This window comes from Periplaneta americana, chromosome 14 (genome assembly GCF_040183065.1).
Source record: "Periplaneta americana isolate PAMFEO1 chromosome 14, P.americana_PAMFEO1_priV1, whole genome shotgun sequence".
NCBI lineage: Eukaryota > Metazoa > Arthropoda > Insecta > Blattodea > Blattidae > Periplaneta > Periplaneta americana.
The window spans coordinates 141,341,538-141,360,027 of record NC_091130.1 but is presented as its reverse complement, the minus strand read 5'-3'; the positions used below and the strand labels follow the sequence as shown (position 1 = coordinate 141,360,027).

Sequence of the window (18,490 nt, the reverse complement as noted above, 5' to 3'; positions counted from 1 at the left end):
AGGTATAAATCAAGAATAAAATTGCAGCGTACGTATTTATATTGGATGAGAGCTGGCGCCTCCACCTGTTGAAGGGTCAAACGTGTGCTAACCCCTGAACTGTTCCAACCCTCGCTTGTTCGACATCTCGATTTAATCACCGGTTACCGTATACTTAATCGCTACATGGCTTGTTTAAGTCCAGCACTTCAGCATACGTCGCGCTCTTAATTAATAATTGAGCCACACGTGTACTGTTGTCCTGATTTTATTATTCATTATCGTTTACGCCAGGAATGGAGTCTACTTAATCTCTATAATGTGGACTGAAATGTTTCGGGTTCGATCTCAGGCAGAAGCAAGAATTTTCCACCCCCTTAAAGAGAAAGTATTACGAGGAGACATATCTCCCATATTTTCTTTCTATTCACATTATCTTAAGCTTTCCTTAGTCCTTGAATAGTACAAAAACACAGGTGCAATGAAATTTAACGCTGTTCGTTTTTCTGTTTCTTGGAGGGTAAATATGGCATTCATGCACCCCCGAACTCTTCCAAATCCGCATTGTCAATCTTCCGAACTATTTAAAAAATTTACCACTTTTCATTTTTTAAATATTTCCAAATAATTTTGAAGCAGTACACAGTAGAGAGATTGCTCTATAATTTTTATAGTCACCTTTTAGTCCTAATATAAATGACAAAGGTAGGGTTTGATGAGGAGAGAAATTAGTGACAAGGTTACGTAAGGTTTGATGAGGAGACATCAGTGAAAATTAGCCCCATTGTCAGTGAAAGTTAGGTAGAGTTTGATGAGAAAATAGATTCATGACAAGTAGCCCTACTGCCAGAAATGCGATTAGGTAATATTAGATGAGGCTACAGGTTAGTGACAAATAGCTCTATGTCAGTGACAATGTTAGGTAAGGTTTTATAGACAGATTATTAGTGACAAATATCTTCACTGTCAGTGACAATGTTAGGCAAGGTTTTATAAGGAGATAAATTAGTGACGAGTAGGTTCACTATCAGTGATAAGGTTACTTAATGTGACAATTAGACCCATTGTCAGTGACAAAGTTGGGTAGAGTTTGATAAGAAGATAGATTAGTGACGAGTAACCCTATTGTCAGTAATACGATTAGGTAATAATAATAATAATAATAATAATAATAATTATTATTATTATTATTATTATTATTATTATTATTATTATTATTATTTATTTTAACTGGCATGGTTAAGACCGTAAGGCCTTCTCTTCCACTCAGCCAGCAAAAAGTAGGCTATATATATATGATCACAATAAATTGAGTTATACATCTTTATTACACAACTTTTAACACTTCAAAACACACACACTCTTTGACTCTACACTATACCACACGAACATACCCTCACAGGAAACAGAACAAGAGGCGCCAAGACCAACAACGACCAGTTCTGAAGATGACTCATAAATAGGTCGAAACATGTAAACGAGGTACTTTGAAGTTTAACACAGGAACGTCTTATCATACATATTCCAAATTGAGTTAGATAAAAGTTATGTGTATACAAGAGTTACTTATGAATTAAAACAGTAAAATACAGTACTATGAAATATTAATTAAATAATGAGATACAAACTGTAGTAAAATTAAACTAATATACATAGAATGTTAATATATTTCAAATAATTCTAGGTAAGATAAAATGAGGAGACAGATTAGTGACAAATAGCTCCACTGTCAGTGACAAAGTTAGGTAAGGTTTGATAAGGAGGTAGATTAGTGACAAGTACCTCCATTATCAGTGACAAGGTTACGTAAGGCTTGAAGGAGAGACACCAGTCACAATTAGCTCGATTGTTAGTGATTAAATTAGGTAGAGTTTGATGAGAAGATAGATAGTGACAAGTAGTCTTAGTGTCAGTAATAGGATTAGGTAAGGTGTTAGATGAGGAGACAGATTAGTGACAAACGGCCACACTGTCATCTTCAGCTCTCGGCCAGTGCGTGCGGTACTGCGCGTTCAAGTCTAGGCGTGTGAAAATAATCTATTTAATACCCTCGAAACTTATTGCCGTACCACTAACCAAACAATGCCGAATCCCTCTTAATAATGCAAGGTTTTTTCTCAATATTTTTTTACATTTTTACAAATGGCCAAAAAGCCTAAAAGCAAGTGAAATCAGATTACCTGTCTCTCTGTATACAATAAAAATAAGGATTACTTCTTAACATAACCTACCAACTGTCAGCTTCAAAATAAGTTCTCGTTCAATGTTCTGCAGTAAATGGTTCCAGAGTTCTGAGCGCTGAAAGAGACTTGTTTTTATAAAATACGCTGAATTTGTTGCTCAATAATACGAAAACCGTTTGACTTTCGATAGTATATTTTTGAAAATGCATTCCCCTCAGCACGTTGTATCAATAGGGAAAAAATTAGAGAAAAAAATACGAGGTTTTTTACTGATCGATTTCATATATGGAATTGCCCGTACAATTTAAAGATCAATTAGATGAAATTATCGCTTTATATGCCGTGAAGGCGTTTGGGGGGCATGGAGGTAGAACCCATACTTTCTTACCTCGGCACTACAATCAGACGCTGTGGTCGACACTACGCTCCGACTGCGTTTTCCTCCCCCCCCTCCGGAAAGACCCGGATCGCAATTTGATAGAAGACTGAATGAACATACGGAAGATATGGTAAAGAGAAAAATCTCTTGATCATTCAGGATTGAACTCGGGACCTACATTGTCATTAGCATAAACGAAATAGCCTATACATTTGCGTTAGTATTTAGCAGTGCACATTCCTGTACTGAATAATTTGAGTCCTTGCAGTGTGATACGAAGCACGTCAGCCTCCTATTTTTTGTGTATTTCATGCAGGTATCACATTATCTGTTTTGCTCAGTACCCGCGTCTGTCTGACAGGAGTTGCCGAAATTCCCCCGTCTTGTGACATACGTTTCTCATTTTAAATAGGATAAATGCGACTCGACTTTCATTACTTTCTTCTCAATGCCATCTCTGTCTTCTCTATCCCGCCTTTCTCTCTCTTTCCCTCCTCCAGCCGTTCTTCTTTCGACAAGTTTCATGTCCCCACCCCGTCTTGTCTTTCACCCGTGGGAGCAGTAAGTGCTTATTGCTTCATTCTTATATCGCATTCCTGTCATATTAAATCTTCGTAAATTCAGATTGAAGTACTCTTGCCTGTATAACTGCTTTTACTGTCGATGAAGATGACGTTCCTTTATCATACCATTTTCTGTCACGATACCTAATATAATTAAAATGGTCCTAAATATTAACATTACAACTTAAAAAAATACCGTAATTAAATTCACTTAAGAATACCAACATTCTAGTGTTACAATGAAAACTAAGTGATAAATTACCTAGGACTAGTTTCGACTTCGTGTTAGTCATCCTCAGAACTAGTGAGATCCTAGCTTCTTCCGGTTTATTCAGTTGTTTTGCTTAGAGTTAGGAAGTTGGTACCAAAACTGTTAGGTTGTGTGAGATTGGACTATATCTCTACCAAATGAAACTCTCAATGTCAGTGAACCAGAACGACAAACATGTGCTTCAATCGTCCACCGTCTTAGAACAAGAAATAATAAACGAATAATATAAAAATAGTACATTATGCAACGAGCCTATAATAGTAGTAATTAAGACGCGAGTATGTTTATTTATGAAACGAAAACAAGCGAGTTTCATAATTTTTATACGAGCGTCTTAATTCCCATTACAGGCAAGTTTCATACGACTTTTTATGCTCGACCATATTTCTAACTTGAAATTATTCATAAGTATTCATGTTATAGTTATGTAAGTGAGGAGCGGAACTGACCTGAATTGTGAGATGTGCGCAGACGCGAAAGTATTAATTTTTTCCGAGGCACGAATGTCATTGACCTTGATATAATCTAGAGAATAACGTGAACATTAGTCTTGATATAACCTGGAAATTGATTTAGAATTTAAAAACGAGATGAAAAATTGAATTTATTTAAATATTATTTACAATTAGCGCTAATTATTATAGTAACAGTATTGGATTTCCAGCCTCCGTGACTTTTCGCTGATTGTCTTTCGATTGCATATCCGAGAATAATCGATACTTGCTGTTTTATAATGGTACAATGGTGATTTCTCATTGGCAACAATTGAACAACTGAATTATAATGAATAGGTGTACTTTAATGAGGTCCATTAAAGGGCTACTACCAGGTGTATAATTACTACATTTCGGCATGGTCGAACATAAACAATAATAACTTCGTAACTCTCAATCTAAAATAATTTACCCATACATATAAAAATAACATACGAAGTATACAATTATGATTGTAGCCTCATTACAACAAATATTAATGAACTCTTTCACTTTGCCAAAAGAAATACTTCTTTTATGTTCAGGAAAAAAAATATTTGTACTCTGAAAATATGCGTTCTACGTCACAAGACGTTAGTCGAGCAAATCTGAAATATGATACAGTATAGGCCTATCTTACTATCATCAGGTGAATAACTACTTTGTGAATCTAATAGTGTATCTCATATGTGGCACATAATATTAAACCCATAATTGTTTTCAAGAAAATTTAACGGAGAATAATACGGGAAAAAATAAACATGTTACACACACCTGTTTGCATAATTTAATAACGGATGAGTTTACTTTTTTAGAATCATGCATAATATTAACATTACATAAATAATACAATAATAATACCTCTCTTTGTTCAAAACATAAACTATTAACATAAATTAGAAATATTCTTCAAACTATTCACGACTCTACACAGCTCCACAGAATGATACTACCACCACCACCACCACCACCACCACCACCACCACCACCACCACCAACACCACCACCACTCTTGATATTACTCTTTCTACTACTATTATTGCTACTACTTGTATTGTTGCTATTACTATTATTGGGAATATTACTGTTGGTACTACTACTGCCACTACGTCTATTGCTAATATATTACAATTTCTACTACTACTACTACTACTACTACTACTACTACTACTACTGCTACTGCTACTGCTACTACTACTACTACTGCTGCTGCTACTACTGCTGCTACTGCTACTACTACTACTGCTGCTACTACTACTACTACTACTACTACTGCTGCTGCTGCTACTACTACTACTGCTGCTGCTGCTACTGCTACTGCTGCTGCTACTGCAACTGCTGCTGCTACTACTGCTGCTGCTGCTACTACTGCTGCTGCTGCTACTACTGCTACTGCTGCTACTACTACTACTATTACTACTACTACTACTGCTGCTACTACTGCTGCTACTACTACTATTACTACTACTACTACTACTGCTGCTACTACTACTATTACTACTACTACTGCTGCTACTGCTGCTACTACTGGAACTACTGCTGCTGGTACTACTGGAACTACTACTGCTGCTACTACTGGAACTACTGCTGCTGGTACTACTGGAACTACTACTGCTGCTTCTACTAATGGAACTACTACTGCTGCTGCTACTACTATTACTACTACTACTACTACTACTACTGCTGCTACTACTACTATTACTACTACTACTACTACTACTGCTGCTACTACTACTATTACTACTACTACTACTACTACTACTGCTGCTACTACTACTGCTGCTACTACTACTATTACTACTACTGCTGCTACTACTGGAACTACTGCTGCTGGTACTACTGGAACTACTACTGCTGCTTCTACTACTGGAACTACTACTGCTGCTTCTACTACTGGAACTACTGCTGCTGCTACTACTGGAACTACTACTGCTGCTACTACTGGAACTACTGCTGCTGGTACTACTGGAACTACTACTGCTGCTTCTACTACTGGAACTACTACTGCTGCTGCTACTACTGGAACTACTACTACTACTGGAACTACTACTACTACTGGAACTACTACTGGAACTACTACTACTACTACTACTACTACTGGAACTACTGGAACTGGAACTACGTTGATTTGTATTGTTGATAATTAGGGATCTAATTTTAGGTGCTAAAAATGGGGAAAATATTTACTTTTTATGTACTAAAAATCGGGAAAATGTGTAACAAAAAGGAATGTTTAATTATGTTTCAATTATTTTATGTGAATATAAACAATATGCAGTACTTACCAGTATAAATTACCCTTTCTCGCCAACTGCTGAAGAATTGCAGTATACAATGAAATTCATCCTCAAGTTGTTCATCACAAATGACTGACGATTATCGCGGAACACTGCCTTGTACTGGGAAAAAGAGCCCTCTGGCCATTGGAAACGAAAACAGAGGCAGCTGATGTTTATGAAATTATAATTGCTTCCAGAATCAGCGTTACGATAACTTACAAGGCACTCCTAAATGACACGTCACCGTTTATGTGTGTTACAGTACAATTTTTTAGTGGTGACACCTCATTCGGGTGATGATTAATCTGAAATAGGCTTTTGTCGAAAATTATTTCATTAAAATTTAGTTTTGGTGTGTTTTTAATGTGAATATTTGAAAATATGCATTTACATTAAAAAATTCGAAATACGTGTTTTTATGTGAAATAACATTTAAAATGTATACTCAAGTGATCTTGACTGAATCTTGAAGCACAATTACGAGTTTCTATTACAGTGCAAATAAAATATTTATGTACCTAAGAATCCTAGCCCTATTAATAATAGGCCTACTACTGTTGATACTCCTGCTACTGCTACTACTTCTATTGTTAGTATATTTCTATGCTGCTACTGTTTCCACTGTTCCGCAACTAGTAATATTGTTGTTATTGCTATTATCCCCGCTGTACTTACTAATCTCGCCGGCCATACCCCTTCTTTTATTCCTCATAATACTCCTCCTGATATCATTGCTCATTCTGTAATACATTGCAGCATGTTTTAATGTGTGACTATTTCCAGGTAGGCCTACTTAATTTCTATTACAAATTAAACATATTTCATACAAATTGTTTAAAGAATTACCAGAAAGTTCCCATTTCGCTTGTAGAAAACCTGAGAAGAGATTCTAAATCTAATATGTAACCTTTCCATATGTGTTTTCTCGAAGGAATCCTCAATTCCGTATAATATGAAAAGGTCAGAGTGGAAATGTTATTGATATCGCGTGCTGTGTGTCCTTTATTGCATTGTAGTGTAGTCTATTGTTCTGGTTCGGCACGTGTTCAAGAAACTTGACCCAGAAGAGACACGCCCTTTCAATATCAATATTAGTGCTTGCTCTCCTATAAACACATTGATATATTGTTATCTTCGAAACTAATGGTTAGTTATACATCTTAAATACGTTCGTGTAAATATAAGTATCCCTCTTTGGGACGCATTTGAGCTTCACAATGAGACGGTAACCCAAAGTAGTGTTTATTTAATTTTTTTACGTCCAGTACATTTGTCCATTGAAGTGTAGTTTGACCTAAAGCTGTCAGTTCCTTGTGTTCGTCAAAATTCGTTAATTGCCTTTCCAATTTATCATAAACTTATTTTACATCAGAACACCTCGATAGACATTACCATTGTACATCTAAATAATATGGACTCTTCATTGCACTCGTAATGGATGACGATGATGTTGGAGAACTTTTGAAATGTCACCGGGAACTAGGAGAGCCCGGAGAAAATCTGTATGTTGTCTGGACCACGGACTTGTCCAACACAAGTTAAGGGAAGAAGACGGTATGGCTAAAATTCACAAAATCGGACAAAATGAGATAGTTTCACAGATATTTTAAATTATGTGTTTATTTATTTTTTCTGTACTTATTGTTAATGTATATAGATCAGTGTTACATAACTGGCCACGATTATTTAAAAGATAATTTTATTTTATTCTACAATTTATATAATTATGTCCACAAAAATGTCAGTTCTGTAACGTCTCAGTACTGACAAAAACTAATTATTTTGAATTTGTTATCCCTTACATCTCATGTTGAATACTAGATTTAAGATTATGTTGAATTTGCACACTCTCATATCTCACTGCTAACATAAATCTGCATGACACATTTTACTTATTTTTACAGAATTTAACAATCTCAGAACTGGCTGGTAATAAAAGTTCTCGCCGGAAAACAGATACGTATGTTTTTCTTTCTCTAATATAAAAATTACAAATTACCCTTTCACTGCATACTCCTACCAAACAACTGAAGAGCCGTTCTGGACTCTTACAGTCATCCGGTGGATACTTATATCCAGGGGCGGATTTCGAAGGGGGGCTGCGGAGCTGCAGCACCCCCAGACATTTGTGGTTCTTGTCTCGTTTTATGTTGTGAAATACATTTATTATACAGTCTTATTTAGCGGCTCGAATTTAAAAAAAAAATTCGCTCTCATTGGCATGCACGCAGTCGTTAGTAAAGTCACTTCCTCCCCTGGTGCTGCCAGAGCGAAACCAGAGACAAGGACTATAGGGTGAAGCCACTTCCTCCCCTGGAGCTGCCAGTCTCGTCTGAAGCTTTGCGCGCTAGTTTTACCCCTCCCCCTGCTAGCCCCTTGCCACGAATCCAGAGTTTCCAGGAGCTGCAAAATTTGCAGCAGTTTGTCAGTAGCGCGCAGTTTTAAATACATTTTCTTTAACGTTGTGAGTATAACAAGTGCGACAATGTTTAATTCTGTACAATATTTACAGTCTATTCAGTTCAGCACCTTAACAATTCAGGAGAAATGTGAAATTAAGTGCCCATCAGTTGAATCTCATAATGGAAAGAGCCACTAAACAAAATAGCCTACAAAGCTCGCATATTTTTCGCTAATATATCCAGTATCCCTGCTTTCTTCTCTCGGTCTCCACACAGTCTATATTAAATTAATGTGTTTGGAAAACAATTCCATCAGCTGGGGCAACAACATGGAGTTTTAAATAAGAATAGTAAATGTTGATCATGAGAAGAAGGAGCCATTGCTAGAATGTTTTCAAACCATAATGGAATCTGAAACATCTAAAAACATCACAATAAATGAGGCAAGCGCCCTGAAGATCCCGAATTCAATTTTTGGCTCAGTTTTTTTCATTTATTGATGTATCATGTAGATATATTATACAACCTACTACAACATCGCCAGTTAGATATTTCTAAGGTTCAATTTTGCATATAAAAAATTAAATTATGGTTTATTTAACGACACTCGCAACTGCAGAGGTTATATCAGCGTCGCCGGTGTGGCGGAATTTTGTCCCGCAGGATTCTTTTAAATGCCAGTAAATCTACTGACATGAGCCCGTCTCAGTTAAACACACTTAAATGCCATCGACCTGGACCGGGATCGAACCCACAACCGACTATGCTACCGAGGCCGATTCTGCATATCAAGCTTTGTTAATGCCATACAGACAATACGGAACAGTGCACAGTTGAGGAGCGAGATCTGTGAAAATTAAAACCCTAAAAAGCGTCGTAAGGTCGAAGGGATTCAGACAAGGGTTGCGGCAGCCAAGGAAGTGTGTGACCTCATTATCACACAAGCTAACACCCGATTCCAGTCCATAGATCATCTGATATTATCTTCTCTTCTGTGTCAAGAAAAATTTGAATGCTACAAAAGCTCATTTCCTGAAAATGAACTAAATGTATGTGTGGAGCTTTTCCCAATGCTCGATAAAGACGAACTAAAAACGTAACTCACTGTGTTGTATCAGAGACAAGAATTCAGAAATATCAGTGACACAGTCAAGCTCTTGCAGTTTCTTCTATCTGAGAACTTGCAGGTCTCATTTTCAGAAGCTGTGAAACTACTACGCAAAGCTATCACCACACCAATGACAACTTCCTAACCAGAACGTTGCTTTTCTTGTTTGAAGAGAGTAAAGTCCTATCTTAGAAATACGATGAGAGAAGAGAAACTGACCGCATTAGCTATGTTTTCCATGTAAAGACTATGTTAAACGACATATCGGATTCTAATAAGATGATGATTCAAAATTTTTCAACCTACAAGACAAGGCGCATGGAACTAATCTTTAAAAAAATAAGTTGCTTGCTTTATTTGTGTATGCAGTCCCTCTTAATTCAATACCCACGAGCCGCCACTGCTTATATCGCTTGTAGTATGTGGCACAGAACTGACATTAACTATTAGGGACTGATTTAAATAATATTTAGAGCGTTAAAGAAACATTCAATGACTTTCTTTTGTAATAAACTAATAAATGACAGGGGAATGCTAACATTTAATCCTATAAAATATTGTGTTTCACTCTATTAATTGCTAAATGACAATAAAAATGCTTTTGAAGATGTAGTTAGGACACGTCACAGAACTATTTCCACACTCGGAGTGCTATATGTTTTAATCACAATCGTCCAAATAATAATTAAATTACAACATGATGGTTGTCATCGTTTTAGTAGGTAAAATTCTATAATTTCCAGTCAGTTGCACAATAAATTTCAAGGATATATTTTGGCCAATTTCGTGATTTCTAGCCGTATAATTTGATTTTTTCCCAATTTATGCATATTTTAAAATTTTTTATGTATGAATATTATTGCTGCAATAGTATAAATTCTAGATTGGATTTTGAAAAAAAGAAATTGGTGCCCAAATTTAAAGAAAACAAAAGAATACGAGGATAGTACAACTAACTAAAATGGTTACATCTCAATCATTTAAAAAATTAATTAAAAACTCCTCGATATTTTACTTCTAAAACCACATTCTTTAAAATGTCTGCAGTGAAATTTCGATATTGGCTTTCCAAATCTTAAGATATACGATTACATTTTAAGCATATATTCTATAGGTATTTGTATGGAAAAGAAACGTTTCCAAACACAGTAAAATTACAAATTTCTGTTTTAGAGGAAAGATCTCTAATAGCTTAAGGAATGTGTGTTCCAAATATTATACATGTAGCGTTAATAGCTCCGAAGATATGTAACTTGTTGTATGGGAATTAAAAAATTGAAGTTACGGGGAATTGCAATCAAAGTTTACCGTCATTTAGAAACTCTATGCATCAGAGGTTTAAAATTGACGTTATAGCAGCTGACAAGCCATAAATGCGCGTTAAATTTTGTTTATCGCTAATATATTTTTCACATACCAAAAATTATTTTAAAGCGAACATTTTTTTTTCTAGAAGAAATAGCCTACTGCTTTTCCATCATATTTATCCATCTTTGCCAATTAAAACCCTGGTGTTTAAGTACAAAGTTATTTTGGTTGGTCATGGTAGATGGGAAACTCCGTATTTCTCACATATCGAAGTGTACTTTAAAGCAAAAAAAAAATCTACTTGTTTTCCACGATATTGCAACCATTTTCTCTCCTTAAATTCAGGATGGATCGGTCGAGATTTGAACCGGAGCATCCTGACTTATAAGCTAGCACTGAGCTACTGTGGCATTCTACAATAAAATAGGAAAGTATCGATGCTATCTGCGCTAAAATCATTCTCCTGTACACATTTCACTTTTAAGTTCATGTGATCGTAATTTTATAGTTGGCTTATTGTGCCTCTGAATAGACGTATGTAACCGATTCAGTTTTGATACTTTCCCTCTCTTTACGAGTCTATGCATGTGTGAACACAACTCTAGTAAGCTGCTATATCTTTCCGTTCCAAAAACCTTTACAGTAATGCATTTCATCCTCGGTTTATAAATAGCAAGAGTAATCGATTGGAGGGATTGCTGTGGAAATTTCCTTTGTCTCAAGGAAATTGCAGTGGATAATAGATGCCGCTTTGAGTTTACATTCGCTTGAAATTGTATTTATCGAGTCAGTGTCTCGCCATCTTGTACGTCAATAAGTTATCGACAGGTTATCTTTGTCTAAATATGTATACACATTTCCAGTTTGTGGCAGTGCACGAGATAATACAGGGTGTCCACATGAAACCTTTACAACTTCAGATGTAAATAACAAATTATTGAGACACGATAACTGGATGCGGTTTTATGCATTCAATCAGAAACTGTCAAAGTTTTTAAAGGAATTTTAGTGAAATCTGACAGTGAAGGAGATAGCACAATCTTTATCTAGCCACGATCAGATGCATAGGTGCAACGTCACCTCCGGACCCAATATGGAAAAGTGCCGCCATCATAGCCAACCATCCTAGAGTGGCACCGAATATTTATGGAGATAGAGAGTGTGCTGCGAAAAAAGAGCTGATGACGATTCTCTTCTCTATTGGGCCCAGAAGTGACGTTACACCTGTATATATGATCGTATCTCGATAAAGCAGGATACATACTGTGCATCAGCTGATGTGTCCACATCTCCTTCACTGTCAGATTTCATATTTCACCAAAATTCCCATTGACAGTTTCTGATTAACATTGCAGAAAACTGCATCCTGGTATTGTGTCTCAATAATTTGTTATTTAAATCTCAAATTGTAAAAGTTTCATGTGGACTTCCTGTAGTATAGTCGTCGCTTGCAAACAAAATTCGTGTGGTAACATGTGCAGCCACAAAACTGGCGGTTCCGGGTTCAAATTTTTTCTAGAAAAGTAGAGATTTATATCTTTACTAATAATGGAGAAGGTAAATAGTTCTAACCTACAAAAAATTTTGGCGCAGAATAAATTTTACAAATTAGATATGTCGTTAAATGAAGTATAGTCCGGATCAGCTTACTTAATACCCTAAGGGTGAAACCTAACCATTTTCCCCCCATTACTACATAATGCTAGTGCAGCTATGGGGACTATGAGCAAAGTAGGGAGGGAAGGTTCCTATTCACCCCACATTCGTTTGATTGACAGGCGAGGGGTAACGCAGTTGTTTTGCTAAGTCAAGTGCAGTGGTGGATTCGACACACCTTGCTCATCAGTAATTTCTCCGCTCTTATTTCTTGTTTCAAAATCTTTACAGTATTTTGTTTATAGGAAGTACACGTATCATACAATAATTATGACGGCCACCTACTGTCATTAGGCAAGTTATATATTTTTCAATTGTATAACTACTCATTTATCATGTGCACGAAACATTCTTGAACTGCCTTTTAATCGACATAATAAAGTATTTCTTTTTTAAAAACAATAAAGAAAAAAGCAAAGCTCCATTGTCATTTAACTGCACAATATTATTAAAAGATACAATGCTCAACATAATAAATTGTTTCTTTTTAAAACCAATAAAGTAAACCAATAAAGTAACTAAGCTCCATTGTCATTTAACTGGAAAACATATTAAACACAATATAATGATCAACAAAATCAATTGTTTCTTTTTATAAATACTAAAGAAAGTGAAACTAAGCTCCACTGTCATTTAACTTTAAAACATATTAAACAAAATATATTAGATATGAATGAAACGAAATACTACTGTAGGCCCATACTGCTGGTTTTCATTTTTTTGTTGTTGATTGCCCTCGAAATGTTTTGTTATTAACTAAAAAGGATATATTTGGCTCTAAAATAGAACAACTCAACCGTAATACTGAAACTAAATGCATGTCTGTGATCCTAGACCTGGAGATAGTTTTGGTCATATTCATTTTGAAAAGAAAAACAGCTCACAACAGTAAGTTGAGCCAAATAGATACCATACGCATTGAAAATGTGCGCAGATTAGGGAATTGCTCCTCTGGTAGGTATTTAAAGAGATCTAATCCATTTTTTCCTAAACACTTTAGTGGCGTGCTCTTTTGCATCTCTATAGTGGTTCTAATGCTTGGGTAACATCAAATACAAATGGATTATTGAACAGACACATCTCCATGTCCATTGCAGTTACTTCTCAAAATCTTTTTTGGAAAGAGAACGCATCAAGTTGGCCTAATATGCACTCAAAGTTTTAAGTAAGTTCAGTTCCAGATACTTAATAAAATAATAAGTATCTAAATTCTGAAAATACCATAAACATATCTTGTGTCGTATCTTTTCACAAATATTACGAAAATAGCTTTTAAATTTGTAAATAAATACTTGTAAGATCACCGAAGTCCGCTTTATGCTTCCGATCAAAGTGGCGTTTAATATTGAAGCGTTTTATTTGCGCAATTTTAAACCCACATATTAAGCAACAGACTTTCTCCTTTTTGTAAGTAACAAAAAATTATTTCTGTCACTCTTCCTGAAACTGACGTCCCGAGATCGAAGCCATACCCGCCACTGAATGAAGCGTGTCTAGAGAAGCACCAGGCGGAGGAGAGGGTCGGTGGAGTGAGATAAGGTGGCTTTGAGTGCAGTGGCCCTTCGGAGCCATTTTTCCCCATGATTGTGCTAGTGGATTATGGTGATTTTCTAGTTTGAAGCTTGGATTTTCTTTTGCAAACTTCGTTTCGAATTTTGATACTGAGAAATACTACAACTGGTAGTGATTTTGTAACTGGTATGTTGGCAGCAGGAACAGCTGTAGTTGGTAGTGGAACTTATGAAAATTCAAATTGTTCTAGATTTCTGAAAGCTCGTGAAATTCGAACATAATTAATTAATATCAGAATTATATTAATACATAATAGTTATTTTGTGTTGTGGTGTGGTTACAATTCAAGATTATAGTGAGATAAGTGTGGATAAATATAACATGTGATGTGATACATGCACTTGGGTGATCGATAAAAAAGGCACATGGAGACAGAACTAAAATAGCAAAATTATTAGGAGTAAGTATTCTTAAACATATATTTTGATGTGGCATTCGATTTTCGGATTTTGTACTAATCCATTCACGTAATGAAAGAAAATACATTTTTAGGTTAGGTCTCGTCAATCGTAAACTATTTAGTCAAAGTAATGAATTTCATGTTGTCAGACAAAATACATTTTAATATTAGATCACATTAATCTACTAATTTCCAACACAATGTACGAGAGGTCCACGTGGAATATATAGGCCTACTCTTTTACAAATTATTGAACCAATTAGAAAATACCTCCCACCAACATAAAGATGAGATGTAGTTTAGCAATACATCGTTATTGCTAATAGTATAAAACAATTCATGTTTATTTCAACATCCTTAATTAAACCTTTTCTAATTTAATTAAACTAGTCCGCAAACAAACCTCAAATGATATGTACATTTGTTAATACACAGTAATAAAAGTAAATAGGTATATTATATTCAAATTTTTTGTGCATATATGTCTCCAGTATAATACAACTAGCAGAAAATAGCAACAATATTGAATCATATAATATACATCCATATCCAAAATATTTTACTTTTTATTACTTTGTTTAGGCTACATTTTCCGAATATACAAAATAAACTTTAATTAAATTTTGAAATTAAATTAAACAATTAAGTAAGGGATAAACTAAATAGTATTATATTATTATTATTATTATTATTATTATTATTATTATTATTATTATTATTATACATGTCATTGTGATTTTACTCTCTTTGGTGATATCTGGTATTAGTTGGCAACACTGAAGAGAAGGTCAATTTAGCCTTTTAGGAACTGCTCTTACGTGATCCTCACTATACTATCTATGCTTTAAAGTTCCAGTTGGAATAAACGAATATCAGTGTTTTTACCTGCATGTATGTTTCAGGCAAATATTTGTGTTAAACCACATTGATTAACTGTATATAGATCTACTTGTATTTGAAGTTGAGCGGTTGTAAACTAAACGCAAGAGACAAATTGGGTCATTTCGCGGTACTGTGTGCTGTATTTGATATGCCGCGGTAGCATGCCGATAGAAACCACGCATAGCAGAGTTCATGTTACGTTTCATTCTAAATTTCATACACGAATGGCTGTCAAATTCGCTAGGCCTCATTCCTCTCGATTTCTTTCTGTGGAGTTGTTGAAGGACTTAGTGTTTATGAAAGTTAGGATTGATACAAGAGGAAAACTGTTAAGATGAATTTTCTTTTTGAAGATCACATAAGGAATTATACTCGTAACCTAGCATTTGCTGTAGGCTAGATCATTCGTTATTTCGTGAAATTATCTGCGCATCAGGGGAAGGATAAAGTGGACTGGGAAGCTTTCCTTCCTAGCCACATTTCCACTTGCAGCTAGCTAGCTCACTTTCCCTCACCATGAGGTTCTTATTTACGGCGCACGAATGCATTTGGTTTCAAGAGATAACGAATGGCATATATAATAATAATAATAATAATAATAATAATAATAATAATAATAATAATAATAATATAATGGCTTTATTTAACTTGGCAGAGTTAATCTCCGCCTATGTCCTTTTCGCTTACAGTAAGACACTGTGTATCAGTGGTAGATTTTAGGCGACCAGTGAGAGCCGAAAGTTCCTAAAAGCTATTATTTCTGCCTTATACAGTCCGTCACTGAGCAATGCTTACCTTTCTGTCTACTCGAAACATTATTCTCTTGAGGGAAGGTGGAATGAGGAGTTAAAGGGATAGTCTGCAGTGACTCGATTGAAGTATTAACGCCCAGGCCTGGTATACAGAGTGTTTCCGAATTTGTGTACAAGTTGCAGTGTCCAGTCGATCAGTCCTAGTGAAATTGAGGAGTACAAGAGAGCGGAATAAGCAGACCTGATTTTCGAATATGGATGAGCCAATGGAAACAGTAGACAAGCTCACAGATTGTATCGGTACAAGTACCTACGTAGGAGACATCCTGCCCATACCATCTTTCCACGACTGTTCCAAAAGTTAAGAGAAGGAGGGTACATGGTGCCAAATTACATCACATATTCATTTTGTATGAGGTCTCGCCCACCTCACTGAATATTACACGGCTACTATGAAGTTGCCAATATGTATTATTACTATTTAATACGAGAAAAATTCGTACCGGCACCGGGAATCGAACGAAGGACCTCTCAGCTCTGCGCGCTGAGCGCTCTTTCCAACTGAGCTATGCCGGGACACGATCCACGGCGCCGGCCGAACCCCTCTCGTAATGCTTTTACGGCCTTATTACCTGCATTTGAGACGATACAAGTCATATATGCTGGAGCGCATATTTAAATGACTTTGTGGCCATATTCAACATCAGTTCGTGACAACTGCTAACAGTTAATACATCACATATTCACACATGAGGTGGGCGAGACCTCATACAATAGTAATATACGTTACAAGAGCGGTATGTTGACGTTTTCATGGTCGAGGAAAAGATTGAAAAAGCGAAACGTAGTTGAGCTTTTTTAATTTCCGAGAACATGAAAACAAACATACCGCTCGTGTATCGTACATTATTTTGTGCGAAGATCGTTTATTACATACCTGAAAGACGAATTTCTAATTAGTTGCAATGAAATCTCCATGTTGGTTTCTGTTTAATGACTGCAACTTCGGAAAACCAAAATATCTTTCTTCAACATTGTTGCTATAAAATGTTTTCTGTGTTTACTATACTCCAGCAGGCCGTGATATACGTCTGTCTTCCCCCCCCCCAGTCTATAAATGCGAACTTAAAACAAATGGTAAGGATATGTAATGATTTATTTTTCATTTTAATATTTAACAATATTATTTATATAACATATTGCAATAATAACATCGGCATCTGGAATCTTGTTGATTTTTTCACGGCTTCCTTAATGTTACTTGTATCAGGAATGCAATAAGTTTCGTGGAGTAGTAGACTTTACTTAATTTTTGCAAATATTTAAAAACAATAATTAACATTGCAATTTAGGTGAAATTGCAGTGGTAAGTTTCCAATTTATAATTATTACTATGTTAAACGTCTCTAAAAATAATATGTTAAAAGCCTAAAGCAGTAAAATGAATGTCGCGCTTAAGCGGTAAGAAGAGGGAAATTGTTATGTGTGTTACGTTGGGAATACTGAATGTGGCATTTCACACTTACCGCGTATTGGTTCTATGCGGAAAACAAGCAAATACACACGATCTCGCACAAAATGAATATGTGATGTATTAACTGTTAGCAGTTGTCACAAACTGATGTTGAATATGGCCACAAAGTCATTTAAATATGCGCTCCTGCATATATGGCTTGTATCGTCTCAAATGCAGGTAGTAAGTCTGTAAAAGCATTACGAGAGGGGTTCGGCCGGCGCCGTGGATCGTGTCCCGGCATAGCTCAGTTGGTAAGAGCGCTCAGCGCACAGAGCTGAGAGGTCCTGGGTTCGATTCCCGGTGCCGGTACGAATTTTTCTCGTATTAAATAGTAATAATCCACACAACTATTTTTGTTTATAACTTTCGACTCAGTCATTTCCGGATCATGGTTCCTTCTCTCTAATTGATACATGTACCCTTCGCCATCATCCCTGAAAATTTGTAACACCAATTCGCAAACACCCTGTATATCTTCTGTAAATTAACAGCGGCGCAGTGCAAATGCGTCAGCATGCTGAGCACCACACTACAAACGCAGTTCTTTATTACTCAAACAATCTTGTTTCTTTTGTTTGAAGATTCAATGAACTTGTATCTAACACGAGTAATTTTTTTAGAATCACTCTGTAACTTTGTGGTCTATTGTTGACTTAATCAATATATCAATAGTTCGGACTCTAGCTATATTTCCACTCGCATTTTTTGTGTTATATAATCTTTTTCCTTTGGACTATATATTCACGCATTTAACTGTATTGTAATGA

General features: G+C 35.7%; 1 protein-coding gene and 1 non-coding gene across 3 annotated transcripts in view; both read left to right on the top strand.

Moving 5' to 3' along the window:
• mtd (TLD domain-containing protein mustard) overlaps positions 1-18,490 on the top strand; it is a 1,649,382-nt gene that overhangs the window by 97,589 nt on the left and 1,533,303 nt on the right. The window lies entirely within an intron of this gene.
• TRNAC-ACA (transfer RNA cysteine (anticodon ACA)) lies at positions 17,957-18,032 on the top strand. The gene has a single exon. It is a non-coding gene; the product is annotated as a tRNA-Cys (tRNA).